This window comes from Pteropus medius, unplaced genomic scaffold (genome assembly GCF_902729225.1).
Source record: "Pteropus medius unplaced genomic scaffold, Ma_sr-lr_union100, whole genome shotgun sequence".
NCBI lineage: Eukaryota > Metazoa > Chordata > Mammalia > Chiroptera > Pteropodidae > Pteropus > Pteropus medius.
The window spans coordinates 1,080,223-1,090,774 of NW_024345600.1; the positions used below are offsets into that span (position 1 = coordinate 1,080,223).

The following is a 10,552-nucleotide window of genomic DNA, read 5'->3' on the forward strand; positions in this document are numbered from 1 at the left end:
AGCAGCAAATAGTCACTCTTTTTATCCACTAGACAGAGCAAGACACTTTCTTTATCGCAAATGATTTACTTGCTCTCCAGACACTTCCCCTCCCCAACAGACACAGACACAGACACAGACACACACATACACACACATGCACACACATACACCTGTCCCACCTCTACCCCCCACTCTGGAACTCTATGTCTTGGGGCATTACTGTTCTTCTCTTAACTTAATAAGATGGAAATTCAGACAGAGCAGTTAAGAACTTGCTCAAGGGAGCACATAGGGAGCCAGTCGGGGAGCTGAAATGAGCCTGCCCCAGTTCTTGGCTCCCGGCCCAATGCTCTGTCCAACAGACCATAGTGGACTCCTGGGTCTGCTGAATAGGGGCCCCACAGTTGCTAGGGCACAGGATGAAGCCAAGGTTAGAAAACTCTTATGATGCTCCCCATGGCGATTAATCTGTTTGAAGGTCTGGGCTCTGAACCTTGGATTCCAGGTCCGCATTCCTTCATAAAACCTCGTGTTTTGAAAGCCATAGTCAATGACCCTGTGAATTTAACTAGACGCATTCTTACAAAGCAGCGTCATAAAGGAAAGCTCCTAAGTGATTGGAATCTGCCAACATGCTGTCTTATGCTCCTGGCTCCCAGTATGGGGGCCTGAGAGAGGAGAATCCCACGCCAAGTCAATTTTCACTGCTTGGGCTACCAGTGTGGAATGCTGGGCTTCCTTAGAGGCATGGCTGTCACTTTGGATGCTCTTCTTAATGAAGGCTTAGGCACTAATCTAAAAGGTCAGTGCTTGCTTACACCACAGTACTGGTAGCCACACTTAAATTGCATATTCACTGCTGATAGGGTAGGGGCTGTTTCAGGCATGGTGGAACTCACATCTCTTTAACCTGATAAAAATGAAATCTATATGCTCTTTGCTTTTAAAAGCTTCCAAGTCTTTATATACTTCAGTGAATCAGCTAAAGGAAAGGTAAGGTCAATTGTCAGAACCTCCTAGAAAGAAAACTGTGACCTTTGCCTCTCTCTCTCTCTCCCCACCCCCTGCCCCCGCTCTTGTTCATTAATTGCTTTCATGAAAACTAAAGAAAAACAAGACAAATGATCAAACGATTCTTATTTAGAAAGAAAAATGCTCTCATTTAAGAATCTTAAGAAAGGTATTGCTCAAGAAAGTTTGTTATATTTATTCAAATTAGAGAAATTCCATTGTTATTTAGACTTATTTACTGATCTGCCTCATACGAGCTATGCTTCCTCCCCTACAGTCTATGTGGTTGAGATGTGGCTGATTCTACCGGCAATGGGGCATAGAACCTAGGCTTAGGCACTCAGCATTTTCCTGCCCTTTGCCAGAATAATCAGTTCTGTATTGAGCCTGACACTCAGTTCAGGACAATTAGAGTCAACCCTGGGACTTTGCTAGAACTACGAGATGTATCACCCCAAAGGGAAAGTCTGCCTGAGTGAGAATGAAGAAAAGCAGAGAGAAGCAGGGCCGACCAATGGAGAAAGAGTGATTTCTACTAATTCCGCATGCACACCCAGAGCCAAGTGTGCAGTAAATCAGCAATACTCTGATTTTCAGCAGTAAGAGCTAAGGCATCCTTCCTTTTGCTTAAGTCAATCTGGGCTGAGTTTTCATCATTTGGAATTGAAAGATTATTGATAATAGTAAAAGAAAAAAAAAAGGCTTTGTTGAGAAGCCTATGGTCAAACTCTATAGTGAGAATTGTATGTCCCAGGTACTATACATATTCATATGTATAAGCAACTTCGAAGCTATCCATGGATTCTATTAGTCTTTTTTTGCTCCTCACCAGAGTATAGGAACAACTCCCGTCCCTTTAACCAAAACAAGTAAGCAAATAATTCTTGCATATTCTGTGCCTTCTTCACTGTCTGCTGCATTATCATTGTCATCATAGATAGCTCTAATAGGTGGCTAAAATGTTTGTTTGTTTGTTCGTTTTGGGAGATGAAGTCGGTTTTGTTTTCTGCTTTTTTTTTCTTATTATTGATCTAGATCAGAAAACTATGGCCTGCAGGACAAATCTAGTTTACTGCCTGTATTTGAAATAAAGTTTCATTAAAACACATTTATTCATTTATATATTGTCTATGGCTGCTTTAGCACTATCAGGGCAGAGTTGAGCTGTGACAGAGACCAGATAACCCATAAAGTCTAAAATATTTACTATCTAGCCCCTTACAGAAAAAGGTTCTTAACCTCTGCTATAGATTATTAACCTGGGAATGACTGCAGCCTTTAGTACATTTTGCAATATCATTGATATCTTTATTCCCTATACGGTTAGTGTTCTTTTGCAGGCTATGGTGACGAGAGGAGGAAGTTGAAACATCTTTGATAAGAAAAGTCGCTGCTTACCTAGAGTGGAAATAGAAGCTAAAAAAGGATTTTCCTTTTCCTCCTCCCACCACAATATGAAGAAATATAGGGGCCATCTGTGTCAGATTTCTGGCAATTTGCCACCATTCTCTCCTTCTAGCTTATAGGCTACAAGTCTGGAAACTACACTTCCCAAAATCCTTTGCTATAAAGTTTCCGAGCTAGATTGTACGAGTTAAAAGAACTCCCATGATAGGTAGAAAGCAAACAAAACAGAGAGATATTAGCACTATTCTAGCAATGGTGGGAAAATGCATGGGCTTCAGCAGGTTGGCAAAAAGTTTTTCAGTGGTCTCTGAAAATCAGCTAATTTAGTGTTTCAGGCTGTGGTGACCATTCTGTGGGTTCTGCGACTATAGCAGAAACCTGAGAGCCAGCAGAGCCTTTTCCTGACCTTTCAACTTTCAGTTCTTCCGATGGTTTTGCATGCATCCAATCCCCTATTTTAAGACCCTTCTGGCTCGAAATACCTAGACCGGTTTCTGTTTTCCTGTCTGAGCCTTAACTGATACACCATGATATTCCCTGTATGACACCATGAAATATTCCCTTCTGCCTCAGAAGCAATAAATGGCAGTGCTGTGGTTTCTTAATAGTTCAGCATGGTTAGTAAATGAGCCAGTGTTATAAGTCAATGGGTGATTGATTCCAGTGATCTGCCAATCAATCATTGCTGGTGAAGCATTGTATGCAACAAACAAATGCCAACTGTCATCACTGTTGTTATGATTTTTCAGGCAGAAGGTGTGGCATCTGCAAGGACTAGATGTGTGCAAGAAACAGAGAGTGGTTTAGAGACACTGAAGTACGAGCCTTGAGAGGACTGGAGAGGATGATGATAACTGAGAACGTTTTATGCTAAACCAAGGTATTTAAAGTTAATACGACTGCTTGTATTCCTCAGCCTCCTGGAAGAGCATAAGAAAAGTAAATTGATGTACAAACCAACTGGCATTTGTCCAACTGTATTTTCAGGAAAGCTCAAAGTGACATCCAACTAGAGATCATGGGAATAGTAAGCTGTTTGCAGAGACTCGGCATACAGCAGTGACAAAAGCCCTGAACTGATTTCAGGAAATGTGCATTCTAGTGCAGCTGCAGCCACAGCTGGCTGAATGACCTTGGCTGAGTCATCCCTCACAAGGCCTTGGTCCTTTTCTCTACAAAATGAACCGGATAACCTCGAAGGCTTTTGTCGAGGCTGTAATTCTATTATCTACGGTTTAGAGGGAATTGAGTCAGTGGAGAACCTCAGGAGTTGTGAGAAGATTAAGGCAATAGAAGCAGAAATCTCCAAAGCATAGAGTTCTTTCTACTCTTGATAAGTTATCACAGAATCAATCTCACTCAGTGGACACTAGCAAAAAAGAGTAGGGGATCATCACGATTTCTCTCCTTCCCTTTTGTTTCTCTTTTTCCATTTACTACTTTGTTTCCTTTCTATCTCTCTCCCTCCTTCCCTTCCTTCTTTTTTCTTTTTTCTTATACACATATACACAAGAAGGTCTGACTTCAGGGGCAGGGAGAGAGAAAGCCATGGGTTGGAAGGAATTACTGAAAAGAAAACAGACCTGATTTACTAGCTTTTGGATTTCTTTCTGTCAGCTGTGCACGGACACCGCTGTCACTGTCAAGTCTGCTTTCCTGTAGAGAAGAGGAAGAGGAGGGACAAGAAGAAAGACAGGAAGAATGCAAACATGCTTTATTCAGAAAAATGTGAAATTAATCTGGAGCAGAGTCTATTGGAGAAGGAATACACTCTACATCACACTCTACAGAGGAACTACATACTCAGCTGTTTTCGAATTGTGACTTTTATAAAAATCCAGCCATATAAGATGTTTTCTTATTCTCTATTCATTCAAATTTGATTTATTTAAAGCATCATTCTTTTATTGGAGGGAGCATCAAGCTAAAAAACGTTATATGTTTGAGATTTTAAGCTGCTGTGAAATTATCAGAAAAGATTTAATGCTCAATTCCAAGTGTCCTCCTCTACAATGGCAAATGATACCTTGATATTTTAGGTCGGCCAAGTCCTTTTAATTAAAGGGAAAAAAAGTCTTGTTATTTATTCATTCTCAATTCAGCATTTCTTTGTACAACTATTATTTATAAACATTATTTGTGACCATGTGTTCTGCTCCATTTGGGAAAGCTGCATGGCTGTCATCTGTTTATCATCCCTCCAGAGTGCATTGTTTTGATGAAATAGGACATTCTGCGTTTATGATGTCAAAGGGGCTTCAGCGAGGACTTAAAATTAGACTTGCCAGCTGTGTGCTCCAGGCAGTGGGAACTTATGGACTCGTCTCACTGTCCCTCAACTCCAAAAGTCCTTACCTAAAGCCAGACAAGGACTTTCATCGTCTGAGTCTCTTGTTTAAATGTTTGGAAAGCAGCCCTTGTGGTCGTTCAGATCAGTCAACGATTCTAAATGGAATCCATAGGTAAGCCACATAAAGAAGAAACCCTTGGGATGGAGAACATGCTGAGAAGTCATTTCTGGAGTGAATACCAGGATGTAGATTAGTGAGATGCTGTACAACACCATCACCCTACATAACCACTGTGTGCCAGACACCAAGACGGCCAGGTGTTTCATAAGTGTTAACTCATTTGATCTACATCTCACAACCAGATATATATCCCATTCTGCAGATGAGGAAAACTGGCTTCATATAAATAAATGACAGCCCATGGGCATGTAGCTACTGAGAAGCTGAGTCAGAATTAGAATCCAAGTGTAAAATTGAAGGTTGCCTGTTCCGAGGTTTTGTGCAAATTAGAAAAAAAGTGCCCAAGGGCACATGGCTTCATAAATAGATTGTGCCTACACACTAATTAGTACAAAGTGCCCTTCCTGCTAGCAGATGCTGGCAGAGTCTGGGGTACATGGCTTGGTGAGTAGTACCTTGACTACAGTTCAGTGCCCACTCACTTCCTCAGCACAGTGCCTTTGTGAAGAATGCAGCCTGAACAATTTGGCAGCCTTCATGGCAGGCCAGATATGTCCAACACCAGTGTGATGCTTAATTTTATGTGTCAACTTGGCTGGGCCATGGTGTCCACATATTTGGTGAAACGTTATTCTGGATGTTTTTTGCGAAGGTGTTTTTGGATGAGATTAACATCTGAATCGGTGGACTTTGAGCAAGGCAGATAACCCGCCATAAAGTGGGTAGGCCTCATCTAATCAGTTGAATATATATACACAAACACACATTTATTAATGTTGTTTCTCTGAAGAACTTTGACTAAAATAACCAGATCCTAGGTGCTTCTCATAACTCCAAAGAAGTTTTTAATAGCTATGTGAGAAGATGACTAGAATGCAAATAAGAAAATTCTTAGCTGGTTGAAACACTTTACTGAAGGAGTACCAATTAATAAAACTATGTAAATGTAGGAGGAAGTCTTTAAGACATGCTTCAGGGCTCCGCACTTGGTTCTGTCCTATTCAACACTCCTGTCAGTGGCTTATGATGTAGGATCATGCAAATCCAATTTGAGGATAAAATGAAGCCGGGAGGGATAACTAACATGACAGATGATAGGATCAAGCTTTTGACAGGTTGGGTTACTGTGCTGAAACTAACAAGAAGTATAATGGTAAAACCCTACATTTTAGGTAAAAAAAAAATCAATAGTTATAGCACAGCTATAGATTTAAATTTAGAAGGGAGAATTTTAAATGGTACAGTTGGATTCTGTGCTTTTTGAGTTCAAAATGAGTCAACAATGTGACATAGCTCCTTTAAAATGTTACTAATACTGAAATCATAAGATAAAAATATTAAAGCATTCTATGTATCAGTCCTGCAATCCACAGAGGTCTGAAAACATCAGAAATATCACAACCAAGTCTAAGAGTTTCCACACTTCAGAAGGGACATGGCCAAATAAAACACTAAAGAGGACAACTGGACATGTTTAGAAATTATTTTAACTAAAGAGGGGTGTGAAGAACTGAGGATTGATGTAACAGAAGAGAATATATCTGAAGGAAGATGTAAGAGGGATCTTCAAGTAGTAGAAGGAAGAAGAAACAGTCTTCTTATTGTGCACACCCAAACAGCAGAACTAAGACGCAAATATAGAAATTTCAGGTCAATAAAATAAAAAGCTTTCTCAAAATAGACAGAGCTGATGAGAAATCTAGGGTATTCTGGGAAAAGGGAATCCCCTGACTTAAAGTATTCAAGTCAGGCTCTATAGTAACTTGAACGAGTGCCTTTCATAAAGGACAGAAGGTGTTGGTAAAATTTCCCTACTTCCTCCACCTCATAAAGCTAACAAAAGCGATGGGAAATTAATTCGGCATGACCTGTTCTTGGTAGGCCATAGCTGACTCTTAGGACTCACTTATTCTTTTCTAAGTGATTACAATTTGGTTAATAATTTTCCTTAGACTATCTAGAGAATGGTGTCAATTATACCAATTATTCATTTGGAATAAAAATAATCATATCTTTAAGTATTCTTTCCCAATAAGTATAACCACAAATGACTACCACTGCTAGTGTTACTATGATTTCTACTACTGCACCAATCACTGTGATGTTTTAAATACATAATCTCATTTAAACCTTGCAACAATTATATAAAACTCAGAGACGCTGGGACTCTACCCCAAGACCCTAGACTCAAAACAGCAAAGCTAAGATGTATGCCCAAATTTATCTGATTTCAAAGTCTCTACTCTGAACTGCTGCATGCTCTGTGGGCCTGTCTCCACAAATGCCACACCTGTGCTTATTTGCTTATTTCTCACTGTGCTTTCTTTACATTGCCACCTCCAGTGCATTGCTACCTCTTCTCCATGCGCCCTACAGGATCCAGCTCACTCTCACCTCTAAAATAGTCTGCACACACTGATTAGCTCAGCCCACAATGACCTTTTCTTTCTGTATTAAATATTTAGTTACCAGTAAAAGACAATCAAATTGAACTAGTTTATGCAAGATGGAGAATTTCTTAGTTCACAAGAGCAAATAGCAAAAAAAAAAAGTTGGCGGGTGGGTGGGAGGCAGTAGATTCACTTTTGGAAACAAAAGAAACCAGGGACCAGAACCTGCAAACTTTCCCTCTCATTGTCTTTCATCCCCACCTGTGTGTTTGTCAGTTCCTTCTCTCATGCTGGCCTTCCCCACCAGGCTGGAACTAAGGCCTCGGGCAGTTCTGAGTTTATATTCCTAACCTAGATCCCAGAGAATGAGTTTTTGGTTTTTGGTTTTTTACTTTACATACAACAAATGCACCCATTTAGAGCGCACATCTTAATGAGTACTGATACATTTATGCACCAATATGTAAACATCATTACAGCTTCAATATGTAATATTTCCATCATCCCATCTCAAGTTTTAAGAACCTGAAGGAAGGGCTCTGATGAAATACCTGCTCTATAAACTGAGCACGAGGAGTTTGAGAACCAAAGTGGATACCCCCGCTATAACTATATTCTTGTAGTGGGGAAAGAACAAAGGAGTATATTCTGCAGCCCGCACGTGGCCCCTGGAGAAGTCATGATGAGCTGGGGGCACAGGACACAATTATATCACTCTTGGTCCAATCAGGAAACCAAAATCGCACGAAAATTTTAATAGGGAAATTTTAATATAAGAATATTAACTATAACAAGGGATTAGGGTAACAAAGGGTTGGCACCCAAGAGAGAGGCTCTTGGGCTGAGGTTTGGACCTTGGAGAGGGCACAACTGTGGCTCATGTGGCAGGGTGGTGTCATGCTAGTGGAACCTGCCAGAAATCCTCCCTCTGGAACTTTCCAGAAATCCATTGTGTAGGGAGTCAGGAAAGTTGTTCACTAGGAGACGTCTCCCTGGAGGCATCACTACAAAACTGCCCCAGGTGGACGGCAGGGGACTCCGCTGGCTGCTGTGCACTGAAGGAGCTGGAAACTGGAAAAACTGGGCAGCAGACAGCAGCTGAGGGAGCCAGCCAAGCTAGCATACCAGAACCAGGAAGCAAAACCCTCTCCTCCTACTAAGACTAAGCTTGATATCATGCCAGCTGGCAAAGGAAAAATATTTAAAGGGCACAGGTCCGTTTTCACAGATCAAGCAAAAAAATATGTATTTGGAACTGAGAGATAATACATCCATAACCAGCCCACATCCCAATTTGTTTCTACGAATGAGCCTGTGAATTCCTATAGTATCTGCAGTGTACACCACCCGATCTATCGATTACATGCCTCCCTAGTTATTTCTCATGTATTTCCGTGCATAGACACACATATATTGGTCTTCCTACCTGAGTTAGGAACTCTGGGAAGATGCTCTAAATGACTGTAGGTTTCTCTTCTCCTCATCCCTGTAGCGTTTACTATAATGCTAAGCCCATAGTAGCTCCTTAATGAAAATTATGTATCGACAGAGATTGCAGAATAACCTCAAACCTCTATAACAGAGTCGCAAAGAGGAAGCCTCTGGCCAAATCCAGCGGCTGATACATAAAATTGGGGATTTCTCACAGAAATCAAGCATTTTGGAAAAACTAGAAGGTGGGGCACCAATGGGCCTGCACAAACTGGCTGGAACTGACCATCACCCTCTCCATTTCACCAGCACACACTTTCTTTTTCTTTTTCTTTTCCTTTTTTTTTTTTTTTGGCCATGGTCCTCTGGTAACCTGCTCACTTTTACAAAAGGTTTGGATCCTGTAAGTATTTGAGTTCTTCATCACTGCTCTATAGGATAGATCTCCTTGACTTCTTTTGCAGGTCAAGGAATGTGAAAAATAAACACTAAATAGATACATTTTGTAAATTGCGACGATTTCTCAGTCCCGTTTCTTTCACCCACACATCAGAATTTTTGAGTGTCTTTAAAATAAATTAAAATGTGTGTTCATAAAAATACGAGCACAGGTTATGAACTTAGGATCTTTGATAGGGTATTGGAAGAAAAACTAGATAGTCTATTGCAAGAGCCACCACTGCTTTTCTCTAACCATTAACCTGGTACAATTTTAGTCCTTCTGGCCCTTGGTCTCCTGATCTGAAAGTAATAGGGCGAGTTCTGACACTCTGTGATTCCAAGAGGTTGTTACAGACAGAAACTCTGTCATACGAATAATCCGAAGACCTGGTTAAAGAATGCTTAATTAGTCACTCCTTTTTAAAAACTCTTCTCTGCAGGTTTAAGAACTACATTTATTATCAACTTTGCCATGGACATTATATTGCCAGGAAAACAACCAGGACAGCCTTTAAGAGAGTTATGTGTATTGATCTCATCCATGAGAGTGAAAATCTCAAGGAAAAAAAAAAAACAACTTTAAAATGTAACCTGATTTATTTAATTACCAAATATTTATTGACTGCCCAGCACTCTCCTGTATGTTGCGTATACATTTGAACCACCTCTGTGTTATTGCAAGTTATGCATCTCATTTACAATTAATACACACATTAAACTTGGGTCCATACTAATAATTATCTTTTTAAAAGTGAAAATTATATTTTAGTCAAGTGCAATAGAAATAGACCCTTCAGAATGTGACTATTTATTAATGAGGTGAGGTCACTTAATTACTTATCACACATTCAAATGTGTAAAGAAAATTCAGCTTCATTTACTTATTTACTTGATACCTCTTCCTCCCTCTGAGCTTCTTCCTGCTGGGCAGAACCTTTTAATCCAATAGGAAAAATTAATCCACTGAAATGATTTCATCAATCCCTTCCACTAAATGCCATGTCTTGGTATTGTGGATCTCCTCAACCTCACCATACTACTTCCAAGGGGTGACTGGATATGTGCTGTTCAGAGGGTGTTTTTAAGTAACTCATGGAGTGACAGCAAGGGTCTTGGATACACAGAGCATCCTCTTGATCCTTGTTGGTCTCTGTTACAAAGTGACTGGACAGTGCTGCTCTCTGGATCATTGGCAACATTTGACATAAATGATTACTCCCTTTTCCTTCAAACACTTTCTTCGTTTGGTTTCTGGGCACCTATCTTAGTCAGCTTAGGCTGCTATAGCAGAATGCCATAGACTGAGTGGCTTAAACACAAACATTTCTCACAATTCTGGAGGCTGGAAATCTAAGATCAGAGTGTCGGCATGGTTGGGTTCTGGTGAGAACCTTCTTCCTGGTTTGTAGTTAGCCATCT

The 10,552-nt window shown here is 40.4% G+C and overlaps 1 long non-coding RNA gene across 1 annotated transcript; it reads left to right on the forward strand.

The window, feature by feature from the left end:
* The first annotated feature begins 593 nt into the window (after positions 1 to 593).
* LOC120611603 (uncharacterized) lies at positions 594 to 4,146 on the forward strand. Its single transcript, XR_005655238.1, has 3 exons — positions 594 to 784; positions 3,150 to 3,280; positions 4,018 to 4,146. It is a non-coding gene; the product is annotated as an uncharacterized LOC120611603 (long non-coding RNA).
* Positions 4,147 to 10,552: the final 6,406 nt, after the last annotated feature.